The sequence below is a fragment of the Hermetia illucens genome, chromosome 4 (genome assembly GCF_905115235.1).
Source record: "Hermetia illucens chromosome 4, iHerIll2.2.curated.20191125, whole genome shotgun sequence".
Taxonomy (NCBI): domain Eukaryota; kingdom Metazoa; phylum Arthropoda; class Insecta; order Diptera; family Stratiomyidae; genus Hermetia; species Hermetia illucens.
The window spans coordinates 35,739,442-35,767,155 of NC_051852.1; the positions used below are offsets into that span (position 1 = coordinate 35,739,442).

General features: G+C 44.7%; 1 protein-coding gene across 2 annotated transcripts in view; it reads right to left on the minus strand.

Annotated features, from left to right (window-relative positions):
• Positions 1–27,714, minus strand: part of LOC119656235 — a 299,886-nt gene that overhangs the window by 78,900 nt on the left and 193,272 nt on the right. For both annotated transcript variants that reach the window (XM_038062651.1, XM_038062652.1), the window contains exon 3: positions 4,154–4,203. The gene's annotated coding sequence lies outside the window, so the exon portion shown is untranslated. The remainder of the gene's footprint in view (positions 1–4,153; positions 4,204–27,714) is intronic.

A 27,714-nucleotide genomic window follows, 5' to 3' on the forward strand; every position in this document is an offset into this window, starting at 1 on the left:
TTAATCAAATTGCTGGACCTTATCGTACACCAGCGAAACTCCTGGAGGATAACCGGAGAGGGCTGTGGAAAAAGTATACCACTAGTTTGCCCTTAGTTGCACAAAACGCAGTGCCCTCAGCCCGCCAGAAGGGGAACAAATAATCGACAAAAGGAGGCGAGGGAAAAATAGCATGAATCTGCCGACGAGGACGCAGCAACAAGAGGTGGTAACCAAGCCAACCAACCAGGGTCGAAAAAAGGAGAAAACTTAGCATCAAGAACCTAAGTTGAATAGTGACAGTAGTGGCACCATTGTAGCATACCAATGGCAACATCAGCGCCAAAGAAAAAGAGAAGAGCAAACCACGGTCAGAGGCCATTCTCATTTAGCCATACGAAGGGAGATCTCTAGCGAAAGTTCTTCGAGAACCAGAAAACGCGGGGGTGAATGTTAAATCTGTATGGCGAATTCGAACCGGTGATATACTTTGTTGAGCTTGGGTCGTAAACCGATACGAAGAGTGCTTTCTCGGAGACAGTCCAAAGCATTGGGGGAGGGGGGGGGGGGGATGATATATGAAAGAAGAGCTGACTTGTTGCTTTGCGAACAGTACCGAGACAGAAGCTCACCATCGTGGTATGCCGATATATTTGACATCTGGGTGAGAGACACGATTAACTTGCGAGTACGAGCCCATGATCGAGGAGACGGCTTCATTTGGATTCGCTATGCGGAATTGACGTTTTTCAGCGCTTAGCTCACACCGGACGAATCTATGTAAGCTTTTCGGAATATGCTCGTCGCCTCGGAGGACGAGATTAGAAACACGGAAGAAAGAATTCCAATCGGAGGAAATTTCAACCGCAGAATGGGGTGGGGGCGAACCGGGTATGCCTCAACCAAATTCTTGAAGTACACAGACTTTGGAGATGGCTGCCAGGACAGGACTTATTGTCCTAATATCGGTAACACTTCGACATTTTGGTGCCCTGGTTGCGAGGGCTTTTTCCGTGACGTAACTTCTACTACGGAGTTCTTAGTATCAGCGGTCTCACGATGGAAGGTACTGGAAGATTTCACGGCCAGTTTCAATAGTATATTTCCTTTTAAGTGATAAACGGCTTTCCCCGATGTTCTACTATCAGGCAAAAATCTACCGTGCGGAACATAAGGAAAAGCGACGTTGAAAAATTGTTCGAGTAAATCAGCGACAAGACCCAGGCACATACAAAAGAACTGCACCTGAATTGCTCGTTCATTCAACAGTGAGCCTTATCACCGCAACATGTAATACATCCCAAAAGCCTCTTCGTTCCATCTGAACTGATCCTGTCGACAAAGGAGTAAGTACTGAGCAATACGCACTCTGCCTTGGAAACGAATCTAAGGAGGGGGTCTCGTCCATGAACGACAAAAAACCACCAACACCGGATGGTATTCCCAGTGAAATGTTGAAGCTCGTATGTAAATAGAAGCCGAACTTGCTACTCGATGCAATCAACGCAAGTTTGACAACGGGGTTTTCCCCCTCGCTGGAAGGTTGCGAGACTTGTGCTGATAGGCAAGGACGAAGGCGTCCCCAAGACGCTGTCAGCGTATTGTTCAGTCAACATACTGACAGCGGGGAAGCCGCTTGAGAAGCTTATCAAGCCAAGACTGACTCATGTAATACAGCTGCGGGAGACTGCTTACCAACATTATATGGTTTTAGAACCGGGCGATCCACAACTGATGTGAATGAAGTGGTGGCCCAAGCAGTAAAATTGGCTGAGGCACACAGTCGGCACTGCTCCTTGTGACCCTAGACGTAAGAAACATCTTTAATTCTGCGAGGTCGTGCCACATGGTTGACGCACTGGAAAATCGTTTCCATACTATTGCCGATGTTGAGGGACTATTTAAAGGATATATATTTAAAGGATATATATTATACTCTACGAGACCCGGGAAGGACAGCGCAAATTAAAGGTCACATTGCAGGCGGCTCAGGGACGTATTCTTAGTCCGGACCTTTGAAACGCCTTATAGGATAGTCTTCTAGGGTTTGAGATGCCTGGTGAATCGTATCTTGTCGGGTACGCGGATAATGCTGCGGCATCGGTTACCGCATGCATGGTTGAGCAATCTCAGCGCACACTGGGAATGGTGACACAGTGGGAGGGTTCCCACAGATCTCCCTATTCAGGTTGGTGAAACGATGGTCTTGCCGAAACCGGCGGTGAAATACATCGGCCTCATGATAGACACGAAGATGAGCTTTTTTGAGCATATTGGCAACACCGCAGACAAAACTGCGGCTGGAATATTTGCGATTTGCCAGCCGAGTGGCACGTTAGACTCAAGGCATTCTTAAGGCGAAAAAGAGGACGAATAAGCAACGATATCTCGAAAATAAATGTCGTTACACTTTTCGGCTTCTTCGAGTTTAAAGTAATGAAATCTTTTAAGACTACGTAGATACCGCCCTTCGAATCAATCTGAACTTTTGTTTTACCTATACTCATAAAAAAGTTCCCAGAAGAGCGGGGAAAACACCTGAAAATTGTTTTTAAAGGCTCCAAAAGTACTCCCTGACGAAATGCGTTTTAACTTCAGATTCTTTTAAATATCTGGGATATCAAGTCACTGAACATGAATGTGGGAGTTCAAAAGGTCTGTCACCGTCGATGGATATTACTTGAAAAAACAGACCCAAGATCCACTACCTAGACAAATTTGAAAGGGAAGAGGCTAATTAATTAGATACTTCAGCTTACTTCAGCGAGTATTCCAGAAACGCAAAAATCACTTGGCTAATGTGACACTGGTTGTCTTCCTTGCTGAAGCTACTATTTTAGCGATTCAGAGGGACTTTTCGAATACAGGAATTTGGGCAATGTTTGAGCCATTTCATAACGATAATCATATTAGCATTTCGTTTACAACTGAGGATATCACTGCAAACCAACGAGACGAATTCTAGGAAAACTTAAAGTTAGCATGATCGTAATAAAAGTTTACGTGATATAGCGCATCAACTATCGCCATGGCACCATCGCTGTCGGGTGCTGGCAGTGAACTTCAGCTCCCCCAGGACTAGGAGTTTCAATTCCCAGATTTTGGATAATTCAAATCCAGCTCTCTGCCTCAGCGAATTCTGCTGAATAAGGTAATCATAATCTACATCGCCGAATGAGATTTAGCTTTTTATACCGAAGGGGCTTATATTTAATGTGACACATGGTCGGTAACATCGCAGCAAGAGCGACATTTGAAGCATATCCAATAGAAATTCATTATCCGTTGGAATGACTGCTGATACCTTGCTAGTAGAACAGGATTGGTAGACATAATAAACTATCTCAGGAACACATTGACGTTCCCGATGCTCGATTGAGACATTGACATGGGGGCTAACTCACTTAAGAACATGACGGCCGATGCGGTATCAGACGTTTTTGTCTAGTATGAATTTGTAGATTCTGGTCCTCGAAACGGTCACACCATCTTAGACACTTCAAAAAGCCAGGTAATAATTTACAGCTGCCTAGATAGCAGCGCTAGTCCATGAGCAAAGCAAACTAGGTTCATGTGCTTCCAATATTTCAGTTTCGTCTACACATTGTCTCTAAGAAGTCCTAAGTACGTTGGTCGATGAACTGGTTTATGGAACTACCTTTCGAATACCTTGGAAAATATTCCACTCCGAAGACATGTTCCCAGATACTCAGTTCCCAGCGAGCAAATGAGCAACTGCTCATCGCAAACAACCCTGGGATATCATTCACAAGGACAGAGAATCTAAGAACCAATCACAAGAGAGAATATAACAGTCCTCGGGTTACAGTTTCGTATGCTCTTGGGGAAGAAGAAGATTAAGAAAACACGACGCCAGTAGTAAAATTTCTTTACCGTAAACGTAAAGGGATTGCAATGAGATACTTTGGTTTCAACAAGACGGAGCGACTTGTTATACTTGAATAGCGACATTGAGCGTCTCCCTCGAAAATATTCCACCCTTCGGATTTTTCCATGTGATGAAATCTTCTGTGGGAATACCTTAAAGAAAGAATGAGGAAATCCAAGAACTTTGACCACTTGAAGGAGCCTACGACTGTAGTAGTCAATGAAATTCTTCGGGAGATGTTGCAGGATGTCAATAGAATAATATAGAAAAACAAACTTTACTTACCTTAGATCATTGTGTTTGTAATTGGAGCCAGTTTCACCGTAAGTTGCACACTATAACAAAAATGATAATAATAGGATTAGTGGCAATCAGCTTTTTGTCTATATAGAACGGTTCTGATAGTTAAAATTCTGAAAAGGTTTTGTGCTACAATGGGAGTGGGATTTGCATGCTTCTACAAAGATAGTTCATAAAGTTTTCCTGGTACGTATTAAGGAAAATCTCGAAGTCTGATCGATAGAGAACAGGCTAGTTTCCGCTCTGGGATCCTCCTGTATTGATCACATTAAGACCCTGCGGATCATTTTGGAACGCACAGTTCAGATTTCCACTTCATATGCTCTTCGTCGATTTCGAGAAGGCCTCTGACAGCGTTACTAGAGAGTGTATCTGCAGTACCCATGACAGGAGAGGGGTTCTGGGAAAACTGACAGCAATTCTCAGAGTTATATATAACGGTGCAATTTAAAGGCAAAAATGGAGTCTGCCAGATTGGCATTCTATCACCAATGTTTATGGTCCTTATTACGATTCTTTATACCGCGTAAATACCTCGATTACGTTGATGAAATCTGTTTGGTTTCTAACTATCGGCGTGGGTAAGGATGATCCAAGCCGTTGAGTTTATAGGGGCAATATCTCGATGGAGCGATGGTATTGCCTAGGATGCCAAACCATTATTAGGGTTATCGAAATGCGTCATGGTCCACGACGCAAAACGGGGTTTACTTATGTGACGATTATCAGAAATCGATGTTTTCTTTAATACATATTTTGAAAGTGGAATATGTTTGGAGTATGCTGCAGAAACTTTGGACCAAAATTCTAAATATTTACCCGATTACAGCAAATAGAACATATTTTCAACTGGTGAGAAGCACCACTCCAAATTATGTAGAACCGATTAGGTTGAAATTTTTACACGTTATTCTACACGTCAGTAGTTTAATATTTTCTAATTTTTATTTTGAAATTTCAATGAAAAGTAGACCCAATTCCGAAGATTTTGATTTCCAATTCCGCCACTGAATTCGTTTGGCTCTGTGTTGGTACTGTTTTTGTAAATGTCAGATCCTCATTAGTTATTTTCACGTCCAGGGGGGAGAAGAGGAAAGCTGTGGTCTGTTTCTACCTTTATCGGGAAATGAATGTTTTTGTGGAGCTTGTTAAGACTACCCAGTATGTAGTATGATTCTCTGTTCCTGACAGGAAATCTTTAGTGTATCCAGCGGCATTTAGGCTCAGTCAGGCACGACTTACCAACGCAAACTACGCTCCAATTACTGTGTCTGATTCCGGCACGGGAGAGATTGAACCCTCTTTTGCTATGCCATCCGAGATTTCATTTTCCTTTTATTCAAAAGTGACCAAGTACCCAGCGAAGTTCCACCGTATTGAATTTTCTATAATCCTGAACGATTTTTGAGGTGATCAAAGGATTGCTAAATGTCCTTAAGGTTACACACAGTTGTTCTCCTTTTGAACCATCAGTATAGCACATCTGTAACAGTGTAACAGTGTAGAACATGTAACATACCCTATTAAACATTCCTCTGATCTGTTCCAGTTTTCCTGTTAGACTTAAACGAATTAGTCTATGAGCTGTTCTCACTGCAAATGGCCTACCACATTACAGATGCATAGGCGGACATCGGCCTAATGGTCCAAGGCACCAAGTTGAACCGCACCTTTAATGGGCCTCCCTAGGATCAGATCTGATGTTCGCGAATTACACGCAATTAAAATGAAACCAAAATGCAGCCCAACAACTGAGAATTATTTTTCATTTCTATAGCACGAACTCTCAACTCTGTGACTTACGATTGGCTTTACTCGCTCTGAAGATACAACTTTACTGTCCGAGACTCACTTGCAAATTGAAGACTCCTGGTACAGCTCATCAGCTGTCCCTCTAATTAACTGGTCCCCAGTTCCTCCAATCTTTGCAAAAGTACCATTCTTATTCGCCTCAACCAGACCAACCGTTAGGCCTGCATTCGGAAATATAAGAATCGGTGACGTTTAAATGCAAAGTCGATGTACCCTTTTGACCGGAAAATTGACAATTTGTATCTAACTATATAAATGAGTTTTAGGATTTTTAGAGAGAGGTAATAGGTGAATAATAATGAATGATTGATTTTTTAAATTTTATAAGGTTGATGTAATAGTATGACGGTGAAGGGGAAGAGAAATTTTAGAGAAGTATATTTCGAAAGGTAAAGGATGCTAAAAGTGGATGAAAAGGGTAGAATATTGCATATTAATAGATACAATCCCTTTTTGATTGCCTCTGGAAAAGGCAACGGAAAGACTGCAGCTGCTGCGCGGACGCGGACACTACAAATGTTAAGTCGATTTATCTGAAGTTCTTTGGGTTTCGGCATGAAAACTATCTAAACCTTCAATTAAGAAATAGGCATATAACCCAGAGCAAGACAGGCTAGAGAAACGCAACCAAGACAGATCCTCGCGATCCCACGGCCTTTAGCGTCCGATGCTATTGTTCCAACACCCCATTGGACTGTGGGTGGTATACGGTTCTCTTATGGCATTTGAAACCAAGGAGCTTGACTAACTCCGAAAAAAGAGCAAACTCGAACTGCATTCCTTGGTCTGTTATAATTACGGCTGACATGCCAAAGCACGGGATCCCCTCTCGACAGAGGCCCTCAGCACATGCTCAGTAATATTAATCAGGGGTATTGCTTCAGGCCGCCGTGTACACTTGATAATGAAGCAAAGAATAGTTGTCATCTGCATACCGGTAGACTCTTTGAAGCGATACGTATGACTGGAGAAAGGCTGAAGGAAGCGCTTCCTGATCCATTAGAGATTACGTCAAGGGTAGTATAGGAATCTATCCTAGAGCCGGACCTCTGGACTTTCTCCCGACCCTGAATCCCATAACAATCGGCGAGTCGATAGTCGAGATCTCTGCTTATCGCACTATCTCTGTGACGGTGATCACGGAAGTGACTTCCGATGTCCTTCTCGCCTGGTAAAACGAGAAAAGAAGCAGATGGCAACTTAGGTAAGTGACTGAATCGAAAGTATGGTGAAATTGATTTTTTCTTTACCCAGTTCTTAAGTGGACACGAAGGTTGTCAGTCTTGCCTGCAACTGGCTATGGTACGATCTCCTGATGGATGGGATTCGTCAACAACTTTATTTAAACACAGGGGAGCACTCTCTAGACAACATTGTCAGAGAGATGCTGAGGAGGGCGGACCAGTGCAGCCGTGTTGTGCATTAAATTCAAGTTTTTCTCTGTTGCAAATAGATAGATCTCGGCCAGTCTAGTGTTCGTATGGCAAAGGGCTCGTTGAATTAATAGTTTCCTTCTTCATCTCCCCTCCCGTTGGCGAAAGGAATTATCTGACTTGAAGGAAAAAAAGGAATTCCTTGGCTTGAAGGCTCCCTAAGGGGGGATAATCGGAAATAATGTGACAAACGGTTCCACGTTGCTTCTCTGAAGACGGGAAGGTGTTTAGTTGGTAGTCCGATGGCGTAACGTTGCGGAAGTCCAGCACTTTGTGTGTCAATACAATCACTTATCCTACCCAAAAACATATTCACATTCATGTCTTTGTCTGACAGTTTTCTTCCTTCACTGAAGACGAAGAAGTTGGGGATACTCCCAGCTTTATTTGTGCCATTCTCTGTATTGCTGCTGGTTTGTTTCGGTGTTCTCAAGTTCTTTGTATTAGGTGTCTGAAAATGACCGTTCGCATTGCCGATAAATGGCAACATCTTTGTAACCGGTTTGAACCTTCCATTTGGCAAGTTATCTAACGCAGTTGACTATATTTCTTTATCGTGTCAACAAGTGTGTTTATACCGTGTTGAAAATGTCAAGTTCTGAGTTTGTAAAACGTCGTTTGAGGGAAGTGTTGCTACATTATTTTTTCCTGAAGAAAAGTTCATCAGAATTGCATCGACTGCTTGTAAAAGCAGTGCGGCGATCATGCTCCTACAGTTCGCATATGTCAAAAGTGGTTTCGGTGGTTCAAAAATGGCGACTTCACTGTAGAAGGCAAAAACCATGGACGATCGAAGAAGAAGTTCGAAGATCCGAAATTGCAAGCAGTATTGGATGCAGACAGCTGTCAAACGCAACAGCAGCTTACTGACGCATTAAACGCTGATCATTCATCTATTGCATATCGCCTAAAGGCCATGGGACAGATTCAAAAGGAAGGGAAGTGTGTGCTACATGAATTGCCTGAGCGAGCCATTGGCGGACGTCTGTAAGTCTGCTAATTGCTTCTTTAAAGACATGAAAGAAAGCAATTCCTGCATCGGATTCTAACGGGTAAGGAAAAGTGGATCTACTACGATAATCCGAAACGCAAAAAATCATGGGTTTCACAAGGCCATCAACACCCCAGTTAAAGAGGAACATGCACGGTAAGAAGACATTACTGTGCATCTGATGGGACCAGGAAGGAGTGATCCACCAAGAGGTCTTGAAATCTGGTGGGTGATCTTCGCCGGCAGCAACTATTGTGTCTGAACCAAGCGCAGCAGGAAAAACGGCCAGAATGGAAGGGCAAGCACGACAAAGTCATTTTCCTGTACGACAATGCAAAGCCGCATGTCTCAAAAGCGGTCCAGGAAACACTGCGAATACTTGACTGCGAGGTGCTACTCCACCCGTTGTATTCACCAGACGATGGTCCACGGATTAGCTAACCAGCATTTCGAGTCTGCAGCAAGTGTCGAAAAATAGGTACCTCTCTGGATTGCCAGCCAATATTAGGAGTTAGTCCGAAGCGGAATCGGTATGCTGTTAGAAAGATGGGCCGAGGTTATAGCAAACGCAGTAGAATACTCTTGTTGGCGTTTATTTAATGATGCTTTTGCGTCCTTCAGCTGTACAGGCTAATTTAAAATGTTGGTTATATTTCTGAAGGATTGTGGTTCGATTTGTTTTGTATTTTTCTTGCTTTTCTGCAAAGGACGTTATCACGTTTTTCCAGTAATTGAGAGTTGCAAAACCCATCCTGTCGCCGATTTCAGGGGCATTAGGCAACGAATTTTTGTTAAAATAACGTAGAGGAGCAGAAATGCAAATAGCTACGCCCATTTTCCAGAACTAGCTGGCATGCGGCATATAAGCACGTACCGATTGATATCTCCGCAAAAACTTCACGTAGGAACGGGCGCGCCTGTATAGTCAATATTCGCCAATTTCCACGGTGAGGTGTAGCTCTTTTTTCGTGGTTGGATAAAAGTCAACCCTGTTGTGGGCTTCTGAACAACCCCAACTGACCATGTTCATTATAGCGATTTATGCCACCCACTTTAGTTTTAATTAGTTTGAAAATATTGATTTTGTGCCCAAATCGAATTTGTAAAGGCATTTTTAAAATGAATGGGACACGAGCCTCCTAAACTGACTTTTTCTGCTCGGCCATTATCATGAAACCAATGGAAATCAATTATCCATTAAAATTTCGAACAAAACTTCTAATTGTATTATAATAACAATTCCGTGCATTCGTCCCTTTCCCATTCGGAAAAGTTTTTCGTTTTCCATCATTTACGTACATTGAAACCAACGAGCTCCGGATAAGTCGAAACGCCAAAGTTAAGTAGCCTCTAAGCCATCAATAACAAAAGTGCGCACTCCAAAAATCCTTCTTTTCAGAAATTTTCCCCAGATTTTCGCAATCTATCAGGACAAACTTGGGAAAAAATGGAAATTGATTAATTTTTCTCCTCGGAAAAATGGAAACCAATCGCTGATGATGCCATCGGAATTCGTTTTTCCTAAATAATGGGTTTTCATTACTTAATAGGAAATCTATACGCTTCGAGCGCGCTGCGTTATTATCGATGGCAAATTATTTTCAATTTAAGTTAAAAAGTTTCCCGTTCACTTTATTTAAATTACTTTTCATGATTTTCGCATTGCCGGGCGAAAGTTGAGATTATGCATGTACGTGGTCCTGTTCAATCTGAGCTCCGCCATCGGAGGGTTGTTCATAAATCTTGGCTAAATGAATTTAACGCGAGTTCTCTGAATATTTCCAAAAAAACCATTTGATTGTGAGATATTCAAAATTTTATTTACTTTTTGGGGAAAATTGTGGAAATTAGGAGGTGCAGAGGACGAAGTTGAAGCGAACAAGACATCATTTCGCAGAGGAAGTTTCCGTGGAGAGAATTATAATTAGCTCGACATTTCTGGTTGGGATTTGTTTTGGGGCGAATGGAATATTTTAGTTCACTTGAATAACCCCATCCCTGACAAAACGAGAGGTCACTTGATTATTGGCAACAAATGTTGACCGTTAAACTCGGATGCCCAGGACGAAAATGATGTTGGACCGTTTGATTACGTGGGGTGTATCTCCCTAATTTGTAGCTCTGCGGGGGTGTTTCTTCGCGAGTAGGATGACCCTTTGATTTGATAGGAATTTTCCGCTGAAAATATGTTGACAGTGTTCGTATATCGTGCATAGAGTCATAACAGGCAATAGCTCTGTTGATACTACCCCATTCGTGACCATCAATTTTGCAGGCAGTGCTCGTCGACTGTTTGCACTCTCGGCGTCATACTACGTATAAACTCCGCGGAACGATGGAGATCGCCATCCTCGGTAATCAATTTTGCATAAAACGCTAATGGCTCTGTAATCGCTAGTAATTGAGTGTCACTTCCATCGCGGAAAGCGAGAAAAGCGTGAAGTGCGAGCAAATGAAATATGTTTGTATGAAAAAATCAATTCCTTAATGGAATCCCGTAATAAGTTAATGTGGCTGCTTTCTCTGAGACCGTCAAGCCGAGCATGATGATGAAGTAAAAGTTTACACGATAATTTGACACTTCAAGATGGATTGATACGTACACAATCATTTTCAGAATTAATGGAAATTTATTCGTCCCGTGATGGCGGAAAATGGCAACGATATGAGCTTCATGGCATTTTGATTGATATTGATAGTTTAATATTTGGAATATTATGTTTTCAGCTTATGCAGATGATGAAATTTGAGATGTTTTACGAATTATCCTTAGGGAATTTACTGGATGTGGGAAGAAAGGTAAACAATTTAATTCGATGTCCCATGCAGGGGTTGAGGCTATATTGGTTTTTCAACCAAGGGAAAGTGGTCGTAGAGACAAAGAACGAACATTCTATTCCAAATTTCGAATGGAAATCTTTCCATTTACACTTTGAAATGAAATGAAAATCTTTTCAGTCGCGCTTTGATATCATCATGATAAAGCGTCGTCCTCAGTGAGAGAGGGGATAAAGAGGTCATGCAGAAGGAAGAACAAAATCCTACCTTTCTACTACCGTTGAAGAATTGTGGCGACCATCCCTCGTGGAAAGATTATGATGCCTCTTTTCGGAGCGCCGTAAGAACTAGTAACCCTTATGGATTTTCGGAGTAGAGGCTCACAAATCAGAGTTGATCGTGATGATATCAAAATACTTCCCATTTGAAGCTCCATAACTTGGGAGATGGTGATGGGTGATTTATCAATGGAGTTTGAGAGAGGATCTGCCGCTTTTCCCTTCATACCCTTCTATACCTCAACGAGGATGGGGCTCGGAGTTAAACGCCACCATTTTGACACGCAAATAGCCCGACTTTGGATGAACCACGCTGAATCTAATCCCACCATATAGCGTAGTATATTCCTTACCATTGAACGGGGTCCTAGCTTATACACCTGAACTAAACGACTAAAATACTATATATGGCCAGATTATGCTTCAGGTTAAAGTTTCATAAGTGTTCCTCACACGACCTCCTCGCGGTGGTCACTGGAAACTGTCGTCGAACGGGCCGAGAATGTGGAGGGCCGGGTTGGGAGTAGGCTCATCCAAATGAAGAGGACCTGCTTGACTGTTGGTTATGTGTAAAGGTAAGCTGAGAAGGTGGTAATAGGACCCAAGCCAGGGTGGAACAGCGTAAGCCGAGGGCTGCGTATGGGAGCTTGGTCTTTAGAATGCTAACTCTGAATAACTTGAGCACCTTCAGTTTCAAATTAGACCCTTACCCTGGTGGCCGGGATTGCCAGGGTGGACATTCTTCCCAGACTGCTCGAAGGACCAAAACCAAAACATTTATCAAAAAAAAAAAAAATAAACCGACGAGAGAAGAAGAGGTGGTGATGCGAGCCGCATCATCGGAGGACGAGCTGCTGGCATCCAACCAGGAAACAGTAGCTGTCGAGAGCAGTATAATCGGTGCACCGCGTTGCTGAAACCACCCGCAGGGACCTCCCAGAACGAGGCGGCAGACGGACTAGTGGTTTCGAGCTGGGTGTAGCGAGTACTAGACATAGTACTCCCGACCCGAAGCCCTGGTCAGGGGATCCATCAAAAGTAAAGATCGACAAGAATACCGTTTACCGGAAACCGACTAAGAAGCAAAGGTTCATTAGTGTCCTGCTCAAGAGTCAATACCAGAAGCCCATGTATATTCGCAGCAACATTGCTAAGAATGAGGAAGCCGGTACTGTCGGTAAACGGGATGAAAAGTACCTCACTAAATACCAGGCGATTGTTGAGGAATATAATAACAAAAGCCTGGCAGAGGAGCAGAAGGCAAAGCCCAACACTCTCAAATGCTATCGGTCTCAAGACGAGATCTAACAAAACCGCAAGCGGAGCTGAGTGGGCAAGATCTCGGACGGGGCCACTTACGTGTGATACTGGCGGATGGCAATTCCCACCGGAGGAGTAAACCAGTGTTGATGTCAGGCTGTCGGAGATAGTCATTGAACATTTCCTGGACGTCAAAGGCGAACACACGGGGTCCATCCCCTGCTTTGATTCCTCTCAGGTAGTCCGTGGGTTCCACGTTATAGTTTGTGCGTATAAACGGAGATTGACTGGAGACACTGGAAATGGTAGACTGTAAAGTATGGTTCGGAGTCAGGAATCCAAAGGTGAAAGTGTTCTGCTGTGCAAAATCGGATGACCACCTGGACCCAATTGATGCCGCTAAAGAGCTGGTCCCGCACAAGCAGATCATACTGAATGCAACGCAGATAAATTTACAGCACTGGAAGTGCGTCTCGGCTAATCTGATAATCGCTCCTCCTAGAAGAAAACATCGACATCGCACTTATAAAGGAGCCTTGGGTCGAAGGCGAGCAAACCATCAAAGGGCTACAAAGCAAATATTATAATTTATTCCACAGCATAGGAGTCGCGAGGAAGAGTCTATACGCTTTTCTGTGTCCAGAACTGAGTTCTAGCGACCTTGTCGTGGTCAAACTGGAGCAGGCGGCGGGCAGAGAACGTTTACACTTCCTCGGCTTACATGCCTCACGACCGATCAGCTCCGCCGGAAGAATTACAACATTTGACGAACATAATAGTAACAAAGAAGGCCAACCTGTTGATAGGCTGCGACGCCAATGCAAGGCATACGCTTTGGGCCAGTTTGAAAATCAACGAGAGAGGTGAGTGATTCTTTGGTTTTATTATTAATACAAAATCTATCAGTTTGTAACAAGGGCAGCGCACCAACCTTTCATTTCTCCAGCTTGGAGAACTGTGACGGTTGGGAGGAGGTCCTTGATATCACAATACTAACCGACAATGGTATTCTTAGGGCGGCAAACTCTCTGACCAGAGATCCTTCTCAGATCATAGTTGGATACTTTTCAATCTAGATCTCGCCGCAAAGGTCTCCAAACCCTTCAGAGACCCCAGTACGGTCAACTGGAAAAAGTTTGGTCAAGTAATCAAGAACAAACCCTCCGGTGCGGAAATTGGCAAGATTGGCAAGACAGACGAACTAAAGTCAAAGGTTGAACTATTGTCAGAACATCAAAAGCACCAGCGAATCCGCAAGGCTCCGTGAGATTCTGTCCAAGGAACGTAGCAGCCACCCTTTCTTAAAAAGTCGGAGGGCTCCTGGGCGGAATATTCTGATGAAATCTTGGAGCTGCTGGTTGAGACACACTTCCCGCCAGCGAAGAGGACTGTGAGTCAGAGCCTTGCTTGGATGGTTTGCAGCCAACCCAGCCGTACGAGACTACAAATCGGTAATTACCGAGAATAAGATCGGCAGGGCTATAAACAGCTTCTCCGTATAAAAACCTCCGGGTCCAGATGGCATAATGCCAGTAATGCTTCAAAAGCAGCAAGAAAGGGTTTTGCTGTGGCTTTCAGCTCTTTCGTGTTGAAGATCTTAGAGCGCGTCCTGGACATCGACTTAAGAGCGATTATGGAGAGAACGCCATTCCCTAAGTCCTAAGTCCTCAAAAGCAAATCCACAGAAACTGCTCTCCACGAGGTAATTGGCGCGATTGAGCGGTAACTGCAGTACAAGCAGTATACCCTAGCTGCCTTCTTGGTTATAGAGGGAGCATTCAACAACGTTGGCACCAACGCCATCAAGGAAGCATTAGCCAGTATTGAATTCCGGTGGTATGATATATCCATGTTAAGAAACAGAATAATGCAGTCGAATCTGGCAAGCAACCACTTGACCAGAGCTGTGAACAGAGGCACGCCACAGGATGGTGCCATCTCTCCGGCGATATGGTTACTTGTGATAGACGAAGTTCTGCGAATATTGGACAGTAGCGAGGTGAAGGTGGTGGCGTATGCCGACAACTAAGTGATATTAGTGTCAGGGATGTTTCCGCCAATTATGAGCGACATCATGGAAGCAACCTGGCGAAAGGTGCGCTTGTGGGCCGCAAGATCCAGACTCGGCATAAACCCCCAAGAAAGAACTGATGCTATTCACTACCAGGACAGGCGTACCTGAATTCCACCTACCGCAGCTGAATGAGCAAAGATTGGTTCTTTCCTTCAATTTAAAGTATCTGGGTGTAATCCTAGATCCAAAGCTAAATTGGAGATTGAACATAGAACTGTGGGCTAAGAAGGCCTGTATAGTCTTCTATGCCTACAAGAGTGCCTTCACAAATGGGGTCTCCAGCCGAGGATGATTCTCTGGAATCTTTATTGTATGGTGGCAGATTTTGAGCAAAAAGGACAATATTACGAAGCTTAATAGGATTCTAAGAACCGCGTGTGGAGATGCAATGGGGCTTTGAAGTCCTGCCCGGCAGATGCTCTCAATGTACTCCTGCATCCCCTGCTCTAGACCTGCACATTAAATACTTTGTAGCGTGCAATGCCGTCAGAATACGTGAGTCCGGATGCCGGACAGCGAAACTCTATGGCTCTAATGACACCATAGACGAAGTACCTCGGGAAATCTTAGCATTCCCACGGACTATGCCACGTGCAAGTTGAACTTTACGAGAAACTTTGCTGTGGATTTTCCAACTAGGGCAGACCGATCAAAGATCTCTAGCTAGAGTCAAGCTATGGACACTAGGTAAAGCGTCCTTTCGGGACCTCAGAGAGATTTCTAGCTGCAGAGCGGGAGAGTTGCTTCCCTTAGTGAATGCTGCATCTCTGCAACTACCTATGTTGCCTCATACAATATTGTCCAATAGGCGTAGCATGTTGGGAGTACGCGAAGCCAATATGCAGCGTGACGTTATTGCCAATTTCCTACGATGCTGTGTGCGAATGATCTCGCTGCCGCATATGAAAAAACTGAGCTGCCGGTTCGTGATAGAAGTAGCTGTCAACTGTATTTCGATTTGTTTGTGTTATATTTGGTAGCATCTCGTGCTGATAGTTGCCCAATAAATCATAAATGCGATTTAAAGGTCAGCTTCGAGTCGAACGTTAATTCCAAGCATTTCGGGGATGGCTTAGAGCGAAAGACACGCCGCATGTTCGCTGAGTTGTTCGAAGGGTGAATTTTTGAAGGGATATTTCCAGCGGCATGGAAGCGGCAGAAGTTGGTACTTCTGCGTAAGTCTGGTAAATCTCCAGATAAACCATCCTCATGCAGACTCATATGTCTTTTGGGCACTGTGGGTAATCTATAATAAATTACTCCCGGTTGTTGAGAGCCAAGGTGACCTTTCAGATCAGCAGGAAGGGGTCCGCAAAAGCCAGATCAACCATTGATGCCATCAAATTGGTGACTGGCCTGAGCGAAGATGCAATCCACGGAAAGGGTGGTACCAGCAAATATTGAGTGGTAGGTACCCTAGACGTGAAAAATGCATTTAATTCGGCCAATTGGAATCTAATGCGCAAATCCCTAGCGAAGGTTGGTATTCCCGCCTATCTCGCTGCTATCGTCGATAGTTATTTAACTGAAAGGAGGCTCTGGTATGACACCGATGACGGACCCTAGGAGTACGGTGTTTCCGCGGGTGTCCCGCAGGGCTCCGTATTGGGGCCACTACTGTGGAACATCATGTACAACGATGTACTTAATCTTCCCCTTCGGTGGAAAGACACAGTGGTGGGTTACGCCGACGACATAGCGCTGGTTGTTTTCGCAAAGCATCTCTAAGATGCTAAGTTATACTCAAGCGATTCAATAAAATGCTGTTAAAAGTTGGCTAGAGAGCTCTGGTCTGGCAGAGGAGAAAAAACGGAAGCGTTCCTCATCACTAAGCGCCGGAAGAGAAAATACGCCTGTATTAGAATCGGGAATCATATTATCACTTACAAGCCGACCGTCAAATACTTGGAAGTGGTGATAGACAGGAAGCTCAGCTATAAGCAACACGTGGATTATATTTACGACAAATCACCCACAAGCATGATGCCGAATGTGGAGGGGCCACGGCATACCTATAGGTTGCTTGTAACCGCGGTGGTTACCTCAATCATGCTCTATGTGACCCCAGCTTGGAGAGAGGCGTTGCGGATGTCAGTTAACACTATCAAACTAAGTGCGGTCTACAGGAGGACAGTCTTGAGGGTATGTTCTGCCTTCAGGACTGTCTGAGATGATGCAGAATTCGTCATCTCTGGAATGATGCCGATTGACATCCTGGCAGATAAAATGGCGAACATATACAATGCCAAGTCAATCTCTTTCTCATCTCAGACGGGGTGCTGGTACCAGAAAATCTGGTGCCGAAAATGCTAGCACAACAAGAAAATTGGGATGCAGTCAACTTCATGATCGCATCTATCCAAAATAAACTGGGAAAGGCAGAGGAGAGGAGAAAAACGCGGTCACGTGCGCCGCGAATAGAGGAAAGGTGACTAAGCTGGAGTGAGTTGACTCCGCCTGTAATGTAATACCTTATGGTGGCTCCGCGGGGCAGGCAAGGAGTAAAAACCCCACACGCTGATGTGTGTAGGCCAGTGTCTTTTGAAGATTTCCACCTCCTCAAAAAAAAAAAGACTGACAGACAGACAGACATCGACTCGATTCTAATAAGGTTTTGTTTCACATAAAACTTTAAGAAAGAATATCAATCTTCGTTCGATTTAGGTATACTCCCGGCCATCCTGAAGATCGCCCTCCTTGCCTCCATCTGTATGTGCATATGAAGAGGAGTTAATCTCAGAACGACTTCCAGGGGTATCGTTGGGCATGTCCGCATTGTCCCACGGACAAGCAAGCAATCCAGTCTTTGGAGTTTGTATAACTTCCTTCCTGTTGTATCATTACCATCTGATGCTTATATTTCAAACCAAAACCAAGTGGCCGAAAAGAACGTGGTGGCACCGGGAGACCCTGTACTGACATTGGCTTACCGGCCGTGATGCAGTAGGCGAATGCTCCAAAGGCCTAATCAGGGCAATCAGGTCCAAGTCTGCACGGGGACTCATCTGAAGTGGCAAATTGGTCACGAAATCTCACCAGGAGTGTACTGGTACCATGGGAACCGGGATAGCCCCTGGACTCTCATACTTCGGGTGAACTCCTGTTGTATGTGAGTACAGCTCAGTTATTTGCGGTTGCCCCCTAGTGGGAGTTTCATGGGGGTTGTGGTTATGCTCAAGCGAGAAGAAACCTTCGGGCCTCGGCGTGGTGTTGCGTTTCAACACGTTAGTTCGGTAGAGATTAAGGTAGGTCTTGCATACACCAATATGAATGCTAAGCCGTGCACTTGGTATAGACTGGTACCGTTGTTTCTTGTCTCAACGGGGCTCTGATTGTGGTCACAAAATTAATCCGTGTCTTAAGAAGACCGTGGGATTAAGTCGTCCAGACAGGTGCTCACGTAAAACCCTCAAGGACTGTAGGAATAACTTATGTTTGCAAAGTTTGAGACGCCCACAGCACTGGACAGAGAGTGAATATTATAAGACTAAAGATGGATGCCTCATGAGTAAATGCAAATTAGCTGCTATTCAAACGAATCTGATGGGAGATCTGTAGGTGTCGAGAAGGAACGATAAATTCTCTTAATTGTGGGATAATCGTGATAGTGGATTAAGTGTAATCTGGTTGACGGGCCCATACATGTTTCCTTCACAACCCAGTAATGCGGGTGAAGGCAATTCTGAAGGAATAACAAATAACATAATCAGGAACGAATCTTCAGTAGCAATTTTCCGGGCTACATTTGATTCCTCTCATCATCATCAAAGTAAACATTTCCATTTTGTCTGCCACCATCAATTCAACTAAGTGCACAAAATGCCGCAGTTTATTTCCTTATCCCGAAAACAAATCTTTGCTCTTAAAAATACTTTAGGTGCTCAACCCGGAGCATGTGTCCTTAGGAACTTTCCAAAAAAACATCCTCGGAATAAGCATCAACTTTGAGCATTACAAATGTTATAAATAGGGACACAGTGCCGGAGTGACAGCGCCATTAAAACTGAGAGTTCTGGAAAAGGAACTAAATTGGCTGAATCCAATTGTGAAACGGAAATAGAAAAGCATTTTTGTATTTTCCTACTTTCCTCTGCTTTTATGCTGTCGTCTATGGTTCGTGTCATCCTTGCGAGCGTTGCGAGGAATATGTGTGATGGCAACGGCGTTTGAGCTCGCTCCCGTCACGGCCATCTGATGGTAATCCCGGTTTGTGAAAGTAGCTTAGAGTGTTTACCATGCTTAGACAATTTCAAAGGCTTTCCCGGATTGTACGGTTGCAATAAAAAAGGTCAGAAATCATTACTTTCGCCGGAACCTTAGTGTAAGTTAGTTTATGGCACTATTAACAACATTGCACAGTTCTTTGTAGCCTGGCTGCCATCTCCAGTTTCTTTTTTCTTTTTATGGGAGAAATTTAATAGCATTAAGGACCTCATGCACGAGAATGGACAGAGATTTGTACGAGTTTTCGGATGATTTTGACTAAGCGTTTATGGCTGGAAGTCATATTTACAAGAAAACTGTTTTGGGATTTGGAGATTTAATACAATCGTGGTGGGTGGCTCTTTGGGGAATAATTTCTGTTAATTGCGACAGGAATATGCATATGCAAATTGTTCCACGTGTTGTTGGTACACAACGTCTGCCCGTAACTTTGTAAGCTTTCGCTCTATTAGATGAAAGTAATGGAGGTTACCACTCTATTGTATGCCCACTGGCGTGGATCTCGTTCCTTGCACCATGATACGCGTCGTAGGAAAGTTGCAACTATTATCCTTTTGGACACGGAGAATAGAAGGAAACTTTTGAAGGGTGAATTATTCTCTCTACCGTGCCACAACCTGCTTGATTTTCCAGAAATTCTATATCAAAGAACAGTTTTGCTTACAGTCATACCAGAGGGTATGACAGGGCAAAATATGAATCACAACAAAACTGCAGATTGTCTAGAAGCCGAAGAACTTCCTGGAATAATATTGTTGAAGGAATAGTGTTCCAGCACTAGAAGTGATTAAAGGTTAGTACCACTGGACGCCATGTGTTGGTATACTGTGTGAACTGCTCATTGCTCGACAGATCTGTTACCATATCCTATTTCTACCTGCATACGATGACCACTAGATATTTTTTCGGTTGAAGCAGCAGACGGAAGAGGGTGAAGGCAAATCCCCGACTTCCCAAGACCCGCCCTCTAGGTTAGGGGTTGGGCGAGGAACACAGAGAACGCCTTTGCTTAGGAACCTAGGATGCAGCTTTCTTACTGTAGGACTGCGCCCAATGTGGAATTTCATCTTTAGATTAAAAGTCAGGTGGTCAAAGGGTAGTATAGGTCCCGGGGCGAAACGTGGATTGGTACCCACGATGGAGCATCAAACCTGGGAAATGCCTGCTGAACCAACACCAACAGCTCTACTACCAAACCCTATCTCCACCTCCACGTGGTGACCGCTGGGAGCTCTTTCTTGACGAAAAGCTGCAGACGGAGAAGGATGAAGGCGAGTCTCCCGCGCCTAAAAACGGGACAAATTGTACCAACTGGTCCTCCAGGTTGGGGGTTGGGTAGGGCTGACAAGCCTACACGGAAAACAACCTGTTACGAAGCCACAACAGGAGCCTCGGATAGGACGGATATTAAAACGACGGACCCGGCAACGACAAAGGAACAACGATTTGCGCATTTTCTCATGGAACGTGCGCTCCCTGTACAGAGATGAAGCTGATAAGCAGCTAGCCGATACCCTGTCCCAATATAGGGCTGATGTAACAGCGTTGCAAGAGATGCGATGGACAGGGACCGGTTTCCTGGAGAAGAGCCACTACACCATATATTATAGCGGTCATCCAGTAAACCATGTGCTCGGAGTAGGTTTCTTAGTCAGCCAAAAAATGAAACCGGCTGTTATCGGCTTTGAAAGTATAAGCGAACGGCTATGCACTCTGCGCTTGCGAGGCAAGTTTAGAAATATAAGCCTCATAAACGTTCACGCCCCTACAGAGGAGACTGCAGAGTCGGAGAAGGATACCTTCTACGAGGCAGTAGAAAGAACCCTCGAAGCCTGTCCCAGATATGATATCAAAATCATACTTGGGGATTTTAACAGCCAAGTAGGGAAGGAGCCCGTATTCAGGCGATACGTTGGCTCCCATAGCTTACACGAAAAAACAAATGATAACGGACTGCGGACTATTCAATTAGCAGGGTCACACGAAATGGTTGTTGGAAGTACCTGGTTTGCGCGGAAAGCGGTCCACAAACATACGTGGGCCTCTCCAGACTGGACCACTTTTAACCAAATTGACCACGTGTTGATCGAACGCCGCCACCTCTCAGCCTTGATGAATGTCAGAACATATAGGGGGGCCAATATAGACTCGGATCACTATCTCGTTGGCATGGTGCTCCGAGCTCGAATAACAATACCACCTAGAATCCCCTCTGACAATCAGGTGAGAGTTAACACTGAAGCCATTCACAGCACAGCTCGCCGCAACACTTATAAGAGGGAAATGGATGCCGCAATAACCGCAGTCAATAGAGGACCTGGAGATGAAGCATCAACTAATGATCTTCACAACCACCTGAAGAACGTTATCATGGATACGGCCACAAATATACTTGGCCCCAGTCGCAAAAGGAGTCGGAACGGCTGGTTTGACGATGAATGTAAGCTAGCAACGGAACGGAAGAATGCCGCATACCGAGTAATGTTGCATTCTCAAAGAACGCGGGCACGCGCAGAGACTTATCAAGAACTCCGTCGAGCGGAGAAGCGACTTCACAGACGGAAAAAGGAAGCCTGGGAGAACCAACAAGTCTGTGAACTAGAAAAGTACAGGGAGCAACCGCACCAGGCGCGGAAGTTTTACCAACAAGTCAGCAGGATGAAGCCTTATACACCTCGATGCTCATCCTGCCGAGACAAAGAGGGAAATCTGATTTCCGACAGAATGGGCATATTAGAGCGATGGGTTGAGTACTTTGATGAGCTACTGAACAACCAGAACATCGGCGAGTTGGAGGTCCCGCCAACTGAAGACGACGGACAAATACTGCCACCACCAAGTTTAGGAGAAACAGTCCGTGCAATTCATCGGCTAAAAAATCATAAGTCGCCAGGAGCCGATGGAATTACAGCCGAATTGGTTAAATATGGAGGCGACCAGTTACACCAAGTGGTTCATCAACTTGTGCTCAAGGTATGGGACAGCGAATCAATGCCTGACGATTGGCGACGAGGCATAATCTGTCTCATACATAAAAAGGGAGATATCACACAGTGCAGCAATTATAGAGGTATCACGTTGCTGAGTACCATCTATAAGATATTCTCCGCTACCGTGCTAGGCCGGATAGCCCCATACGCCCAGAACATCATTGGCCCATACCAAAGAGGCTTCACTCCAGGCAAATCAGCAACAGATCAGATTTTCTCTCTGCGGCAGGCGATGGAAAAACTGTTGGAATATGGACAACAGTTGCACCATCTGTTCATCGACTTTAAAGCCGCCTATGATAGCATAGCCAGGGTAAAACTATACACGGCCATGAGAGAATTCGGTATCCCGACGAAATTAATAAGACTGACTAGGCTAACCCTGACCAATGTGCGAGGCCAGATAAAAGCAGCAGGATCACTCTCAAGACCATTCGACATCAACAACGGTCTACGACAAGGGGATGCGCTATCATGCGTCCTCTTTAACCTGGCCCTCGAGAAAGTGATCCGTGATGCTGAGGTGAATGCAAGAGGTACGATCCTCTTCAAGTCCACCCAACTACTGGCCTATGCTGACGATATCGACATCATGGGAAGAACCACCCGAGACGTACAAACTGCCTTCATCCAGATCGAGCAGGCGGCGCGAGATCTTGGGCTGCACATCAATGAAGGCAAGACAAAATATATGGTGGCAACGTCAGCACCGAAGACGAATCAACCAACAACATCAAACCGCACTGGTCAAACACGAACAAGAATAAGGATAGGGGAATACAACTTTGAGACCGTTGATAATTTCTCCTATCTAGGGTCGAAAATCACAACCGATAACAACTACGATGATGAAATCCGCGCACGGTTGTTGTCAGCCAACAGAGCCTATTTCAGCTTACAAAGACTGTTCCGCTCGAAACGTCTCACCATAGGGTCAAAGCTCTTACTGTATAAGACTATGATCTTGCCAGTCCTCATGTATTCCTCGGAAACTTAGGTTCTTAGCAAGAAAAATTGCGAACTCTTGGCCGCGTTCGAGAGAAGAATCCTCCGAAGAATTTTTGGCCCCCTACATGAGGATGGACGATTCCGTAGCCTACACAATGACGAAATCTATGAGCGATACCATGACCGTCCGGTTGTGGATAAAATCCCGCTCAATAGGTTACGGTGGGCGGGTCACTTTATCCGTATGGATGAAGATGATCCCACCCGGAAAGTCTATAAGGGCAATATCTATGGTAGGAAAAGAAGACGAGGTAAACCCTGCCTAAGATGGAGCGATGGCGTGGGCCAGGACGCCAGACAGCTTTTAGGGATATCGAATTGGTGGACCTCGGCGCAAAACCGGGATGTCTGGAGTTCCTTATTAAGGCAGGCCTAGACCGGGAACCGGTTGTTGCGCCGTTGATGATGATGATGATGATTATTATTCTGTTAAAGGAAGTAGCATTGCGTCCTTAAAGAGCTACTGTGCCCCTTTTACTCATTATAGTGTTCCTTACTTATTAACTAATACAGTATATCAAGCAAACCTGTAACTGTCAGGAATTTTAATATATTTGCTACTTCAAACCATCTCAGTTTGACATGTGGTATTAAGTATTCTCTACCTACCTACTTTGCAGGATATTATCCAACGTGTCGGTACACTCCGCACAGTACCTATTGGCAGTGCCCGTAGATGTTCCTAGCTTCCTCAGGTGACAGTTTAGGCGGCAGTGACCAATGAGTATTCCCACTTTAATCCCGAGGTTCCTCTTAGTGAAATTTAAACACTGACATTTCTGCAAGTCATCAGAGCCCTCGTAGCTTTCCGACATATAATTAATTCTTCATCTATTGTAATTCCCAAGTATTTAACCTCTGTTTCTCGTTTCACCTCCATGCCATGTAATCTTATGCCTGTCAGATGATCAAGTCTACACTTCCTAGTGAATGGTTGTATGGTGATTTTGAGTGGACTGATACGCAGCCCCGCCTCCCTGCACGAAGCACTAATAACCGTTAGTCCAGTTTGGATTCTATCACAAAGGGTATTATTATTTTTGCCAAACTAAAACAATGTCGTCAGCGTAACCCTGGAGTTGTATTCAAGTATTTACTAGCCCATTCAGGAGTTTATCCACTACTACACTCCAGACAAGGGGTCAAATCTCGAACGGCTACATCCCAGCGTTGGATCGTCACACCGCCTACAAGGAGCAGGAAGTTTTGAGCTTGGCTTTAAACATCGGGAACGGCGCTGCAGCTCAGCGGACACAGCCAAAGACGACGAGACAACGACGTAAGGACAACGGCTCCGGGGTCGGAACAGCAATAAAATCGCGTGCTCGCAACAGTAAACAGAACAGGAGCATGCATCGCCCGCAACTTGGCGACCGAGCGGCAATAGCGAACTTTTGGAAACGGTTTGGCATCGGCAGCCAGCCACCCTTCCTCGTCTCGAGATGCACCCGCTCATAGTCACCGCAACGAAAGGATAACAAATGAAATATTCAAATTGTAATTAACGTTACACGAATTGCTTAATTTGAAGTGAAGTGCGTGTAATAAATATAATATAATAAAATACAATAAGAGCACACTTCCCACTCCCATCGTGAAGTTTTGGTAGTGTGTTCCGCTGTCACACTTTTCGCTTGTTTTGGTATGATTCCGCGCTGGTTTTAGTGCGTGTCCACTACATTCTGCCCCAGCGGTCCAAGTAACAAAAGGGTGCAATAGGGCCTGCTCAATCCGTGGCCGCTCTGGCCGTGCACGTACCTCCTTTTTAGCGTAAGAGCCCCGAGGCGTGGTTCCGCAAGCTCGAGGCGCAATTTGCACTCTTCGCGCTCTTCGACGTGTTGAAGCAGGGTGCCTACGACATACTAAAGGAGCATCTAATAAGTGAGACAACTAAGCTAAATGACTTGCTCAAAGAGCTCACGCTGGGCGACCGGACACCCAGTCAGCTGCTTAGGGAAATGAAGCAGCTGGCTGGAGACTCGGTAAGGACGGGTCTGCTGCAATCTTTGTGGTTGCAGCGGCTTAGAGAGGGCCTTCATGTCATTTTAGTGGGCGCGGACTCTGGGTCCCCGAACATGCTGGCGGTTGAGATCCGCTCCTCTAAATAGGCGCTCAAGTAATTCGTCGTCAGTACTCTCGACAGGTTTCGGGCTATGCTGGTACGAACGAACGTTCGCGGAAAAAGCCACAAAATGTACCAGATCTTGCACCGTTGAAACAAAAAACTAAACCTGTCGGTAGCGCTGGCGACAGCTACCCGAAGCATAATATCTCGTCGTTTCCGTTTACGACCGCCTGAGCAGACGCAACTATTTGATTGATACAGGCTCTGAGGTTCGGTTATCCTGGTATCCAAGTACCGTCGATTAACGACACAGGGTTTAGTATTGGCGGCAGCAAATTCATCGTCGATCCGCGCGTTCGTGCACTTCTTCAAAAACACCGAAACCTAGCTACTGAGTGTACCCTCTTCGAGCTAGTAAAGCATGAAATTCAGCACCACATCAACACCACCGGCTTTCCTATCTTCTTTAGGTGCGTCCATTACCACCATAGAAGCTCACTGTTGCGCGGAAAGAGTTTGAAGAGTTTGAGAGGGTATATGCAGACCCTCAGACAGTTGTTGGTCTTCGCCACTCCACATGGTCCCTGAACCAAATGGCGAATGGAGACCTTGAGGCAACTATAGGCGCCTAAAGGCTTCGACTATTCCGGACCGATATCCGATATCGCTCATCCATGACTTTGTACATTTTCTCGCTGGTAGTCGTATTTTTACTACTTTGGATCTAGCCAAAGCCTACCACCAAATCCTTGTAGCTCCTGAAGACATACCGAAAACGACAATATGTACACTTTTCGGAATCTTCAAATCTACTAGGACGACTTTTGGACTGTGCAATTCGGCGCAAACATTCCAGAGATTCTTCCACTCTGTTCTACGAAACCTGAACTTTTGTGTCGTTTACATGAATGATGTTCTGGTCGCCTCTTCTTCAGAGTCTGGGCATATAGCATTTCTCAACGTCTCCTTGAGGCCGGTCTTGTTTAAAACGTTGAAAAGTGCAAATTCCTCCAACTGCAAGTGAGGTTCCTCGGCCACAATTTTATTTCCCCAGCATCCAAGCGGACCCCGACAATGTGCGAGCAATTGCGAGCTTCCTACTTCCCAAAACTGTTAAGAATCTGAGAAGGATCTCGGGCATATTAAACTGCTACCGTCGTTTCTTGCAATAAGGGATTGCAATAAGTTCTCCTCCTTATTTGCGGCTAATGTCCCATCTCCCTTCTTCAGACAGTCTTTGGCTATAGCCGGCTTGCGTCTGTGGTTTGTTCGACCCCTACATAGAATTCCCTTAATCTGTTCCATTTTGCTTTCCTCGATTACGGTCAATTGGGTTCACTTCTAATAAAGCAGTACTTAAAATTTGGAGGCAGGGATTGCATTCGCGTTATCCGTGCGCCGTCTCGTCCATCACGCACCATTTTCATTAAAATAGAGTCCGCATATGATAGACGGAGCTCTCACTTTAGTGTTTTCTACTGGTAGTCAAATAGTCCTCATCTGTATGCCATCATATTCCTTTCTTAGATTGACGACCCTACAGTTCGAACTATTCTAGTAAAGTAGTATATATTTCTGCCTTAGACGTGATCTCATCTAGGCCCCTCCACTGAACGGGAATCTCATGTTTCGGAACGCGCACTACGGCATTCAGCCCTGATCTGAACGGAATACTTCATCTCGAACATGAGATCTCCTCTTTAGATATTCTCGTTCCTGCAGATATTTCTTCTCAGGCTTTTCAGATCGGGATAAGCTTTCACCTTTCTTTCACTTCACCTTCCTTCTTTGTATCTGTTAAGCTTTTCCTTGCTGGGTCTTGAGATCAGTATAATATGACATGCTCTGTGTTGTCCTGTCTATTACTGCATTAAGAGTGAAGAGTGTCCTGTCGGGAATTGTGTCAAATGTGTTATCGGTTAGCCCACTCGTCCAATGCGGCGGTCAGTGTTTGATGGTTGTTGTCACTTTTTCAGTGACTTTTCACTTTTTCGGTTTACTCCTTTCTCTTTTTTTAGTATAGTCAGCGATTCCCCCTTACCTGGAGACTCATCGGGAACATTACACTAATAACACACCTACCTAACTTGGCGGTTTACACCATTGGCCTTCTAAAGAATTCCGGTGCATGACATGCCAACTTTTCTTCGGAGATAGTGGTCAATTCGGCACGTATTTTCCTTTTGTCGGTCATCTCTATCTTTGACTCATTCGTGGTGGTCAGTTTTATCTTTTATTTTATTTATCCTTTTTTCTATCGGGCGACAGTTTCCAAAATATCTCAATGCGACAGAATGCATGCCTTTGATTCTGCTGGTTATCATCACAGGTGGAAGATTCATGTTATTTCTCCAGCATAAGCTGGACTGACTTCCCATCATAAGTGTGAATGATACTTCACCAGCAGTGGTTCTAATGGCATAGTATATCCTTCATGTAGTCCTGCTCAACACCATGGACATTTTTTGAGCATTACATACATGTAATCTGTAGGTGTCCTTCCGCAAAGTGCCGATTGAGTGTCTTGGCTAGAAGTCAATTTAGGCCTTGGATATTCAACAGTCGGCTTGAAAGTGATGAGGAGGTTTTCAATGATATCCCAAGGATAATAATAAAATTTCTTCTGCCCTGAT